Raw genomic sequence first — 13,200 nt, 5'->3', positions numbered from 1 at the left:
AATATATTTTTTAGGCAGTTACTGAGTGTGACCCAAGGGCTGCCTTCTTTTGTAGTGAATGAAGAACTAGGTGCAAATTCTCTTTTTGACATCTTGACACTCTGCCCCCTCCTTCTTTGGGTTTCTATCTGGTCTAAGGGGAATACCCAACTAAACAGGAACATCTTGCTTGACTGTCTTTCTGTGGATAATGCCAAGAGTATCTCTCCTGGCTTAGTTATAACAAGGACTGCTTCTCAGCAGTGGGGATGCAGATGATGTTTGATGATCTGAGGTTCTTGGTTAAGAGTGACATGATTTGGGTCAAAATTAGTTTTCTGGTGAGGCAGCAAGCTGAAAGGAAAAGCTTACAACTTTCTAAAGCCTCAGTTCGGAGGTACATGCTCCAAAAAACCGTCCATTTTATGGAGCTGTACCACAATGTGTTAACAAATAACAGCCACCGCTTCCAGCTCAAAAGGTTTAGGATGGACTTAGATTTTATGATGTACCTGTTTTTGTATTATAATGTATGTATCTTTTATGATTAACTTGAGTTTAGCTGAATAAAGATTATGTTGATGATGAGGACACATTGATTCTGCGAGTAACCAATACCATGCTGTACGGTTACAGGATGAGTTTATAATTTAACATACGAAAAAATTTCCTTCGAGGAGTTCTTGGCTGACTTAATTATATTATCATAATAAGTAGGATTAGATAATTGTACAGTTTTATGGCAGGGTTTAGTGGCAGAGCAGTACAGCATTTTTCGGGGTCCTGTAAAGAGGCTTTCTTTAACTTCCTAATTGTCAACAGTGCCATTTGGTAGGACTGAGTTCTTAAGTAAACTACGCTGTGGATGTAGTACAGAGGCTATTGTTTCCTTCTACAGTGTGGCTATGTCCTGAAGGGCAGCTGAGATCCAATTATTATAAATCAACACATTGGCTTCAAAATACTGTGGCTTCAATAATTCCAATACTGTGGGCGAATTAATTGCTAGCTTATTGTTGAATTCATGTTCTATAACCTTGTGCCAAGGCCTTCTTACGTGTTACTTGATCGGGCAGGAAAATCAAATTTAGGGATAGTAAAAGGAATGTCAACGTGATCTGACCAGGCCAAAGGAAGAGGTGCTTCGTAGGAGAGATTGTCGGGGTTAGCAAAAATCATGTGTGGCCCGTGATACAAGCTGTGAGAGGTTTAATGTGTCCAGGACAACTATCAGCTGTTTAGCTGCACTTTGAGTGAACGTCCATATAATAGTTGAAGTCACCTATGATGGCAAAATTAGATGATTTGATATTGTAGTTTCTATCAAGAAAGCTGCCCAAAATCCAGGACGTCTGTAAGATGAGTGTGGTTGAAGACATTCTAAGAGTGCAGATTTGAGCCTCTGCATTTAGAGTGCCATTGACTGTGCTGGATGAACATGTAAAAGATAGTTAGAAAACTATAGCAAGCTGGCCACCATTCTAGTCAAGGTGATCTTGATGAATAATGGAGTAGCCTACTGGAACAGTTGCTGCAATATCTGGTGTATAAGTATATTTTAACCAAGATTCCGTCAGGAAAATGGCATCTGGCTTACTATCTGAGCTAAAATCAAAGACACCTAGTTGATGACTGGGGAGTGTTGTGATATTAGATAAACATAATCAAATGTATGGGCACTAATTGAACCAGCAGTGCTTGGACTAGATAGAGATTCATCCTGTTTAATGTGTAAGTTTGGGGGTGCTGGTTACAGTTTGTGGGGCATATCGTGCAAATACCTTGTTCCAAAAGTAAATTTTCATGATGTAATGGTGAGCTCTTACTGATTGAGAAAAGGACAAGAAACGGTTGACACTCATAAGATATACCTTCTGTAATCTTACGGCCTGTGGGAGTGGCACTGGGTGCGGGCCAGGCACAGATTGGCTTGCTCTTGGCGCGCCATTCACGCGCCTGGAGAGCAACGCCATTTTTGTACTCCTGGCTGGGGCATGGCCTCATAAGACTATAGAGCTTTTCACGATAGTTGTATACAATAAGTGGAAAAACAGAGGGAGGGTTCAATTAAATGCAAACTGGATCCCTGCAGATCTTGTGTGTGAGATCAAGCTCCCATGCCTCACAGGCTACAAAGGAAACAAAATGAAGATAAAAGAATCATGTGAAAATAAACACTTAAACAGAAAATGGAGGCTCGCCAGGAATCTGTCCCCAGGTGGAGCGATACACCTCCTATAACATACAAGGGACAATATAAGTGATACATGAATGGTAATTGTCCAGAAATAAAGCCCAACCTTCAAGGCAATTAACTGACAGTAATGACTTGAAGAACAGGCTTTGTAGCTTTAGCAGTATTACGTTTTGAACTATTACTCTTTTCTTTAAGTAGGTATATCACAGATCCTACCGGGTGCCGCAGCACTAAGTTGTAGTTTCTCTTTGCTGGTGCCACTTCCCCCACCAAGACTGAACTAGGAAAGACAATTTAGCTTAATATACTTCACTAAATTTTATATGGATGAGCCCCTTCATAAACTTTTTTGACAGCATAATAGAATTGCTTTGAAATCCTTAAGAATGGGCCTTCTAAATATGAAACTAGAGCAGTGTAGTGAAGTGAAGCTGTCTTGCCTTCCTCTTCCTGTGAATAAATGCTGGTCCCGCATCTACATCCTGTGGAGTTACAAAGCACCATCTTGTGCACATGGTCCCAATGTGCCCCCCCACATTTTGTTTGCTTGTTGAGAAATCATTTTTGGGGAGGATGTGGCGGTTCTAAGGAAGTAAACAAGTCGCTTGTGGCAGACACATGAGTGTTGGTAGGATATGCCTGGGGTGAAATATGAAAGGGCAAGAGGACTAATTTGGCCGGGTCATATGTCTGCTCCCCGCAGCCCTGGGCATGTCAGGGGTTACCCCCGCCAGATCGCAGAGTGCACACTTTTGTTCTGACCCTTCCTGTCAAGTCTGGTTTATTTACTTGTCCGTCGTCAAGTGTTCTTTTTTTTAATTGAGAGACACTGCGGTCAAATAGAAGCTCTTTATATCAGTCTTTCTATTGTGTGTCAAGTTGTGTTCCGACACCAATTCGTCAGCACGTTAATCGATGCCCCTGTCAGTTTCAATTCAGGCAAAATGTTTTATTATTAGGGAGTGGCGCCTATTTTAAATTTCTACATGATTTTTTAAACCAAAGTACCAGTTTATGGAAAAAGATCTACCATGCGATTTAGTGGGCATCATATAATTGCTATGGAGAGTACAAAGAACGAGAGGCCATTGATAAAAAAAAGCTAGTGGCGGCTTTGTGTGCAGCATTTTTAGTTGGTTGGCATTTTCTTATGAATAATGTACTTTTGTCTAAAGCGGGAAACTGGGTGCATTTATGCTGCATTCGTTGCCAACTGGTTCCTTCCGTGTATCTGCACCGAGCCATTTCCTTTCGGCATCCTTTAAAAACATTATTTATTATAATTCCCTTGGGCAGTTTAGTTCCTGCGTGTGTATATTAACAGATTATAGCAAAGTTAATTTATTCGTACACTTTATTTAGTTCTTTCTGACCCATGAAGCTTGTTCAAAAACAGTAGTCAAGTCAGCCACCCATTTCTTGAAAGAGTGAAATAACTTCTATTTTGGAAAAAAATGGAAAAGTCAGAACCTTTTTCTCATTCTGACATCTGACAAGTGGCAGTCAGGCCTCAAGTGGGACGTGCAGCTTGAGGGATTTGAGGTTCTTTATTATTCTAAGCACAAATGTGAACTTGTGCGACACAGCTGTGTGAGAACATTCTCAAATCTGGTAACCTTCCGCCAGCGGCCCGGAGGAGTGCTGCTCGGGGTTATTGTTGTGTAGAGTGTTTTTTTAAATTCACATACATTCTGTACTGCAATTTTCCAGGTGCCCAGAGAAAGTCCCTAATGCATGTTCCATGGCACCTAGCAGAAGAGGGGATCACTGTTTCAAGTTTTCATCCGGGTGTAAGTTTTTGTGTCGCTGTTTTCTATCCACGCTTTTCAGACTTAAGTGGCTGCATTTAGTTATAAGGAAATAGTGTTTAATTTCAGCTGGTGGTTGCCTGTGGGGGGCATGGTCCTCATTTTTCGTTACTAACACTATTTTTCCTGACGAGTGTTTGATCTCGAACAGGATAGAGAAAAAAACAAAACGGGGAAGAAGTAGAAAGAGAACGAAGGAAAAAGTGACAAAAAATAAAGCAGGGATGCAAAAAAAACGTGCAAGAATGAGAGGCATTCCATGGAAACAGCAGTGCGCAGCCTTGGTATTCACCACCCGCCCGTTCGATAGTGCCGGTCCGTCCAAAATTTAGGCCAAACACTTAGGGCCTAATTTAGATGTCGGTGGACAGGTCACTCGTCACAAGGGTGATGGACATCCTGTCAGCTGAAATATAAACCCCATAGGAAATAATGGGATTTATGTTTTGGTGGACGGGCTGTCACCGTTGTGACGGGGTAACCCATCCGCCGAAATAGAAATCAGGCCCTTATTCTTTTACAAATTAAACACTGGAAGTGGTGTCTGTGGCAAAACAAAAATAGTATCATAAACAACAAATAAAACAGAATACGCCCATCCCCTTACGTAGAGCAGAGTCATCGGCAACATTGGCAGACATGAACAGCGCACAGCGCAGCCAGCAATCTCCAGTAACAGTGAATTGACTGGGGGACAGGGAGGCAGAGCCTCACTCTGTGGGTCGACTCCGAAAGGAGAGACGGAAGGAAATCAGATGGGTAAGAGGGTAAGAGGTGAGGGGGTCAAGTGCCAAATTTATGTGTAAAGTTTAATGCTATTGTAACATTATGGAAATAAAACGAATAGAAATATAAATTAAAAAGAAACCATCATCAGTAACAATCACTCAGATGTTTTCAAGTAGGTCCTTAAATGATGTTTGTTCTAAGTATTAACCAGCACCCATTATATCCAAAACAAGTGTCTTAAGTCCTGTTCTAGTAGATCAGGAACCACTGTCTGTGGCGGCCAAGTCCCAAGGCATCTACATGAGTAATTGTAGACTTGATGACTGGGTTTGATTGCAGCGGGAGCTGCGTTCAAATGGGGCGAGTCCTTGAATCTGAGAGAGGTCTCCCGCCCTCGGTTTATTGCCACATGTTTCTTTTCCAGACCTAGAACTAAGGCAGTAACCATCTAACAGAAGGGGGAATGTCTTTAACACAGCCTAGGAGGTGGCTGTTGAGAACACCTCAATACCTGAGCAGCGCCATCTCAGGTGTAAGAATTGCGCAACACAATACCCACATCGACTACATTTAGTGTTGTCCCTAATGCCCACTTTGTACAGCATTACAGAAGTGTAGTGCATCCTATGCATGCATTTTATATGCACAAGTCGTAACAGGTTAGAGGAGAGAATCCTGGTCAAAGATCAGCAGAATTTCTATTGCCGGTCAGTCAGTGAGGGGTTCTGCAAATCAGCAGGCCACTTCTGTTTCTCCACAGGAAAGTATATTAGGGGAAGGGGAATAGAAGAGGGAGTTAAAGGTCCTGCAATATCGCACAGTTTGACATACGGAAACACATCACGGGAAGTGTAGTCAGGGCTCTGTAAGATGGAGTTCAGTAAAAGGAAATTTGTTGGCCAGGTACAGATCACCTAGCTTGTGCAGTTTCAGGTGGATCAATTTCATACCCGCCTTGGGCTCCAAGGACACGGGCAATAATTGTTAGAAAAGCAGTAAGGAGAGAAAGCTCAGACAAGAAGACAGTGCAGATGTCAAGGATATGTTGAGCCTATCCTCCAGTAGTAAACGTTGCCAAATTCATTGTAATTGCATTAATCACGTGTATTGTATCCCTGTTACTTTGCACAGGTTTGGTCTATGACCAGATGCTCAGTGTGATAGACTTCGGGGTGTCTGGTGCAGATTTTCTACACTTGGGGTGGCCCTATAGGCCGGTACAATCCTATTCGCTCGAAATACAAACTGGTCTGTCCATCGTGGTAGAAGAGGAGCTACAGCTAACCAGATGATGCCTTTACTGGGATATGTCAAAGAAATATCCTCCTCATATAGGTGGTACCTGACACTTGCACTACTACTAGCCAAGAGAAGGGTGGCCTGCAGCTGGGGAAGGGGACGTGCATCCAAGTTGAAGGTCTGGATCACAGATTTGAGATACTGTGATGAACAACTAACTTTCTGTGCTGAGCTCTTGCCACCCCCCATCCAGACCTTGTGATATCTGGCAACCCCTGCACGTTTATCTACAGACATCTTCACAAGACCTCACTTTGCATGTACAGCCAGGCCCTAATCCAGTTCCTGGCAGTGTGTAACGGAACATCGTAATGTGGGCACTCATATCTGTTGGCTGCATGAACTGCAATCTCCAACAACCAGGCTACATGCCTAACATTGGTGTACTTTCAATCTATGGCATTATTGATTATGTGGAGCTTGATCATGAGGGTGCAGGAATGGAAGGGCCCAGAAAGATTCCCTGGATATTGCATTGCATGAGATACATTTGTTGCGGTTGTTGAAATTGATAAATCAAATTAAAAAATAAGGATATTGTGAGCATTGTGAAGCATAAAAGGTAGGGAGAGATGTTGGGCCTTGATCAGAAAAGGTAGTTGTTAGACTTGGTCCTCTCTGCAGGGTCACCCCTAAATGTGTTGCCTTCATCCTCCTGTTTTTCTGAATTCATTTTGTTGGCATTAAGACTGTATGCACTTTACCACTGCTAACCAGTGCTAAAGTGCTTGTCTTCTTCCTAAAACATGGTAAAATTGGCCTACACCTGACTGACACATTTCATTTACTTTTAAGTTCCTAGTATGTGGCACTTTATGTACCCTGGGCCTGTAGATAAAATATTACTAGTGGCCTGCTGCATTCATTGTGCCACCCACTAATGTAGCACTTTTAAACATGTCTCAGGCTTGCCATTGTTCCCTAGAGTGCAGTTTTGAACTGCCAATTTGGCCTGGCAAAATAAACCTTTTGTCAGGCCTAAACTTTACTTGTTAATGCATATAAGTCACTTCTAAGGTTGGCTCTATAGGCGCACAGCGCAGGGTGCATTGTATTAAAAGAGTTAGGACATGTGGGTTTAAGTTTTAAGTGTCCTGGTAGTGAAAAACTTCTAAATGTGTTCTTCCCTACTGTAAGGCCGACCTCTCCTGTTGGATAACATTTGGCTCCCTTATTACATTTAATAGGTGCTAACGTTTAATTGGGAGCAAGTAGAATATAATTTTTAGACTCAAAATAATGGTAATTTAAAACCTTCTTTAATGGTAAAGCCGAGCTTTAAGTCACAATTCTGAAAATGCCACTTTTAGAAAGTTAGCACTTCCTTGCCCTAATATTTGGTACCTGCTGTCAGTGCCTCCTGTGTCACATGACTGTGAATTGCTTTGCTGTTGAGGTTTGTGTATTCCTTTGAGAAAAAGGTGATCTGTGTGTAGGCAGGACGGGCCTTCCTGCCAGGATGGATGGGGTGGAGCTGTCCCCTGCCTCACTGTTCAAAAGGCTTGCCTACAGCATGCACAAAAGAATCTGATGCCAGCCTTTTTTAACCCAGACTTCAAGGAGCATTGGCACGGGAAAGGAAGAGCTTTCCAGAACCAGATGTGGGGGTAGCCCAGGATGTCCCTCCATTTCAAAGGCCTGCGCCGGATATAAACATTGGACCCTCAGAACACCCCTTCAGTACACTCCTGGACCTGTGGAGGACTGAAGGACTGCCTGGACGCCCGGAGGTCTGTCCGGCTGCTACCAGAGGACTGCCATGCTGCTTGAAGGCCTGCCTTGTTGCTTGAAAAGGACCTGGACCATTTCCTTGGATTGAAGACCACCACCAGAAGTGGCTTCAAAGGCTAGTTGACTGGCCTCTTGTGTGAGCTACACGGACATGAGAAGCTTCAGAGACCTTTAACCTGCCCCTGGACTGTGCTGAAGTGGTGCGCCCCAAGGGCCTGGACCTTTGCAGGTGGTGTTAGATGTGCTGCTCCTGCCCAGCCCTAGAACTTGGAACTTAGGAAATGTTTCATCACAGAGTGCTGTGAGTACTGACAGATGACTGGGACCTACCTGCACTCCAATCCGTCGAAGTTGCAATGCTGGTCAGCCTGAATTCGCAATGTGTTTTTATGTTTTTTACGGACTAAAATCACGTCATTGGTACATCCAATGTCATTTGGCAGATTTCAAAGTGTTGGGACGACACCCAGTGGGTTAAGAGTTTTTTTAATTCTAGCTCAAAAGTGTCTTTGCTCCACTGGTCTTTCTGAGCAGCAGAGAGTTTTAGTGAGTTGTGGAGATATTCATTTTGTTTTTCATGGAGTGGTTTTAAAGACAGTGCAGGTGGTTTTGAACTTAACTGTCACTTCTTAAGGGAGACACTGCAGGTCTCTTAGTCAGAACATGATATGGTCAGATTGATGTGTATGTACCAAGACTAGCCTTGCCTCTGAATGAAGCATGGACTTTAAATCATCAAGGAACATTTTGGCACTCTGAGCAGAGTTTAATGCATGGTTTTTAAAATCTCAGTGTCCTGGAACAAAAAGATTGTGAGAGACATTTGAGTATCATCAGCATATTAATGAATTGTAATACCATCCCCTTTCAAGAACATTCTGAGTGGCTCAATATAGAAACGGTTGGAGATAAAATTTATCTTTTAGCAATACTACACAGAATAACTGATTTTAGATTTCTATTTGCTTTCGATTTGTGAGATATGAAGAGAGCTATCAATTAAGTGTGCCTTTGCTATTCATGCACTGTTTGAGAGTTCAGATAATGTTTTTAGGTAAATTGTTTCAAATTCTTACCTACATATCATGGAGGATGAATAGAGGCCGGCATGACCTTTATCAATGATGGGGTATTGGTAATTTTTTTAAAAAAAATGTTTTTTAGAGTTTTGCATTGTGAATAAACATAACATTGCAATGGAAGTAATATGCTAGGATTCACAGAAATAGGTAATCATTTGAGATACCAAAACATAGTGTATATATTAATTATTATGAACAATAGCATAGCTCCCACAAGTGTTAGGAAATATAATTCAATTGTAGTGCGTAAACTACACAACTAGAACTTGGGAGTGGGGTGGGTTTGGAGGCAGATACGATATGTGAAGACTAGCTGGTAATATATAGCGTGGGTAGATGTTTGATCATGGCACGGGGTTACGAATGCAGGGTGGTAAGGCAGGCCTGTCTTGCAGTTGTGCATTATGGACTGATGAAGGGGAAGGTGGGGAAAAAATGGGCCGAGGGCATATATATGAAGCATATAGAGTTGTGAGGAGGTTGCATGTGATGGGTTCTCGGAGTTGAAATCTCAGGGTGATGCGTTAACAGAGGGGAGATCACCTTGGCACATGAGGTGTAGGAACTGTGATAATACCGTGGGACATCTCTGGATGTGGCGTGCCTCTTCATAACAGAGGGCGATGCCTTCAACTGTCCCCCATTGCATACTGCACCTTGTTGTGTCGCCAGTCGTGGAGCTCAGGAGGCCTTCCATTGGGGTGTAAGTCGTCTCTTGGTCAGCAATAAGGCAGGCCAGCAAAGCGTGTGCAGGAATGTGTGTGTCTTTTTTGCGTTTGAAAACAGCAAGGGCACATGCTTCCCAGATGTATGTATCAGTAAGCTCGGTGAACTCACAAAGTGTAGTATGTATACTTTGACAGTAGGTAATCAGGGTGCTCAAGACCACAGCATGTGTCGGAGGTCCGCATCTCCTGAGTTACAGTGGGGACAGTGTAGGTCCGATATGGGGAAGTAGCAGTTGAGTTGCGTGGGGGTCAAGTATGCGAGGTAGTGAATATGGAATTGGATGCTTTTTAATCTGGTGTTTCTATAGATGGTATTGAGAAATGCAAGCTCATGAGTCCATTCCTTATCGTTCAGCATCCTCCTTATATTATCCTCCCACTTGATGCAGAGGGTTCCTTGAGAGATTCCCGTGTGGCTTTGGATCACCCTGTTGAGCCATGTAATCTATTGACCACCCTCTCCTATGGTGAGAAGCGCCTGAAATACAGCGCTTGTAGGAGGTTCTTCATCTCTAGTCGACCATAGTGTATAACAACTGTAATGTCGGCGGCAGGTTAAGAACTGCCAAGCCTGGAATTCAAAGTCTGTATTGAGTTGTTCAAAGGAGAGAAGGTGAACGTCCCAAAATAGGTTGCCTGCGGTGGTTAGGGAGTGATCCCACCAGCTGCATTGAGCCGAAGATGTGTATTTGCCTGGGTAGTGAGGGAGGCCCTGTAGTGGGAACCCTGGGGCTTATGAAGAACATGTTGTATAAGAACGTGTGTGTGTCTGGTTATGCATTTTGTAAGCAACTTGTACCTGCAGCGAACACCAGAGGCTGCTGATAACCGTGGGAGTAAGAAGCCTCGGATACGGGTGGCGGTGAGGGGTGGAGAGTTGTGGCACTTTTCCCCGAGATTGCGATTGACTGCCCACCTAGCCACTCACTGTAGTTGTGCCGCTAGAAGATATGGGGTATTGGTCATATAGAAATTTTAAGGTGGCAGTTTCCATGTTGTGCTATTTGCAGGTTATGATTTTCAATGAAAGCAGTCAGATGTTTGGAAACACATTTCTCAGTCACTTTACCCAACTCCTGTACGTCAGTGACTGGTCTAAATTTAGAATGCACATTGTAGTCTTCTCAACGTTTCCTTAAGATTGGGGTCATTTGACCCATTTTAGGGTCTCTGTAAAGAAGCAATTTAGAAGTGAGCTATTGATGAGAGAACACCAACGTTTTTAGCGCAGGCAGAAGGTGGTTTTAATTAATTTAGTAGGGATAATATCTCCAAATGAGGGTGTGTGCTTTAAATTTAGGCAACTTGGACAGATGTTTTTTTGTGAACATTCCAAAATATTTCCTGCTGTCTGATTGAACCATCCTCAGAGAATATTTTGGAAGTGAAGTGACTCATAAAGTCGTTGCATTTAACAACCGGAGAAAGTAGACTTGTATATTTCAGATAATAATTTAGTGCTCGTTTTTACAATATTGAAGAATCCTTTGGGTCTGATGAGAGCATTGTTGATTTTGTTAGTCGAATATTGAGATTTTGTTCGAATAATGACTTGTGTATCAAGTCCTGAGCTCAAGGGGAAATGTCTGGATTCTGTTCAGGTGGGTGTATTGGCTTCTTAACATCCCAAAACAGCTCTTGTGATAGCGTGTCGATATTTTCAAGGATTACCTCATAGGCTTGGAGGATTAATAATAAGAGTGCAAATTAAAAACAGTAAAAATAATTTAAATGTTACGAGTGTCAAAACATTTTTTAAATGTTATGATATCAAAAAGGAGCAAAGAAAAATAGCTGCTCAGCTTAAAAGGTTAAAAAAGGGATCAAGAAAGCAAATGTGAAAGACAAATGGAGAAACTAAGGTAAATAACTTAACAATGTTTAAAAAGTACAATTATCTTTAAAAGTAAAATAGATCGCCTAACCTCATTTGGAAGAACAAGTGGTAAGCACCCTTCCTCATGTGTCCTCCAAGACCTGTCTGTCATCAGTGGAGCTCAAAGTGCCTTGGTGAATCATTTGTCAGTTGGTCCATTTCTGTCCCAGAGGAATGCATAGGTTGATGGTTTATGTGCAAAGAAGACAAAGTAAGGAGCAACCCATATCGTGATGGATTTGGTTTGCTGGACTCAGGAGAGCTAAACACTGGCCTGTGTTGTTTAAACAAACCTTCTCGAATCCATACTGGAGCGATGCAGTTTTTCATGTGGATAGGAATGCTTCTGCTGCGGGTGATCCCTTGTGCATTCTCTTAGTAAGGGGTGCAGTCTTGGCAGAAATCGACAGGTACCACTGGCTGTCATTGCTAATCGAGGTAGGACAACTGCTCCACTCTGCCCTCAACATCAAATAATTGTAACACCTGCAGTAAGCCTACCTACTGGAAATGCTGTCCGTCAGACGTGGGATGCAGGGCTTGACTGGTATGCCTGGTCTAATGATTCTGAGCTGGTGACCTCTATCATCTGAAGACCTGTTAAGATGGAGCAGCAACCCTCACAATGGAGAGCTTCTCTGCAAAAAAAAGGAAAGAAATCTCGTGATATCCTGAAAGCCCTGAAAAGGGTCCCATGCATTTGGCTCTTGAAGTAGTTGTGACTGAGCCTACTTAATAGCCTCTGGATATTAAGAGACTGTTGGAACCCAGTGCCCCTCTACCCAGTAGCTGAAAATCTACATGATAACAACTATATTCAAAGTGTAAGCTAATCTGTGAATGAAACCATCTATATAGATCAGCCCAGCTGTGCACAGTTTAAGTAAGCCTGGTTCACAGGGGTTGGGTGGTGTGCTTGACATGGCTCCCAAAATGTGGGTTAGCATAGAAATAAAGACATTTATACATTGGTTAGCTGGCAGTCAGTACTTCAGGCACCTATGGTGAAATCTCTAATATATGTATGTATTGGAACCTTGTATCCTTAAATAAAACTGTATGGTATACCGTCCTATTTCCAAGATGTCAACATTTGCCCATAGTCCGTGCAACATATATGAGCATTGTGTCTTCTCTATCTAAGAAACCTTCTCATAAAGAAAAAGTCTGCTAAAAAATAACAATGCAGCTGGTACTCATAAGATGTTGGATTTGGGTGTATCAGTACAAATGCATTTCCGAATGCAGGGCATGTGTAGCGTAATTGTTATGGTGACTGGGACATTCTCTGAGATGTGTGCTATTGGAGGCTGTGGTACTCATCTAGTTGGACTACACTAATTAGAGTGCTTCTTACTCTTGCTGCCTGGGTCCTAGTTCAAAGGACGCATTACAGATCTGACAGAACTATTGGGCCGATTTACAAACAGCATTTATGAGTACAGCTGACAGTACTAATGGAGTACTACTATATACTGTTACCTGCCTTGGGAATCGTCCCGGAACATCAAACTCTCTAATGTTAAAAAGTGCAAAGAGGGCCCAGTACTTTCTCTGTGTACTAACTGGATATTAATGTTCCCATTTTATTTCCATGTAGATGTTTTGTGGCCAATTCACAAAGTTGTTTAAGAGTACGTAAAAGTGTTTTCATGTAGCACTACTTCCTATACTCATAGATGCTTTTGTGAACTGGTTCAAGTTTTTTTAATGGAATTGTTGAAAGTTGAGACTTTTATGTAAATGACAGATTTTGTTTTTGGGTTACTTG

General features: G+C 42.4%; 1 protein-coding gene across 1 annotated transcript in view; it reads left to right on the top strand.

The window, feature by feature from the left end:
* SLC25A12 (solute carrier family 25 member 12) overlaps positions 1 to 13,200 on the top strand; it is a 451,247-nt gene that overhangs the window by 349,354 nt on the left and 88,693 nt on the right. The gene's annotated exons all lie outside the window — the stretch shown is intronic.

This window comes from Pleurodeles waltl, chromosome 3_1, assembly GCF_031143425.1.
Source record: "Pleurodeles waltl isolate 20211129_DDA chromosome 3_1, aPleWal1.hap1.20221129, whole genome shotgun sequence".
Lineage (NCBI taxonomy): Eukaryota > Metazoa > Chordata > Amphibia > Caudata > Salamandridae > Pleurodeles > Pleurodeles waltl.
The sequence above is the reverse complement of the archived record's forward strand: the minus strand, read 5'-3'. Positions and strand labels throughout refer to the sequence as shown.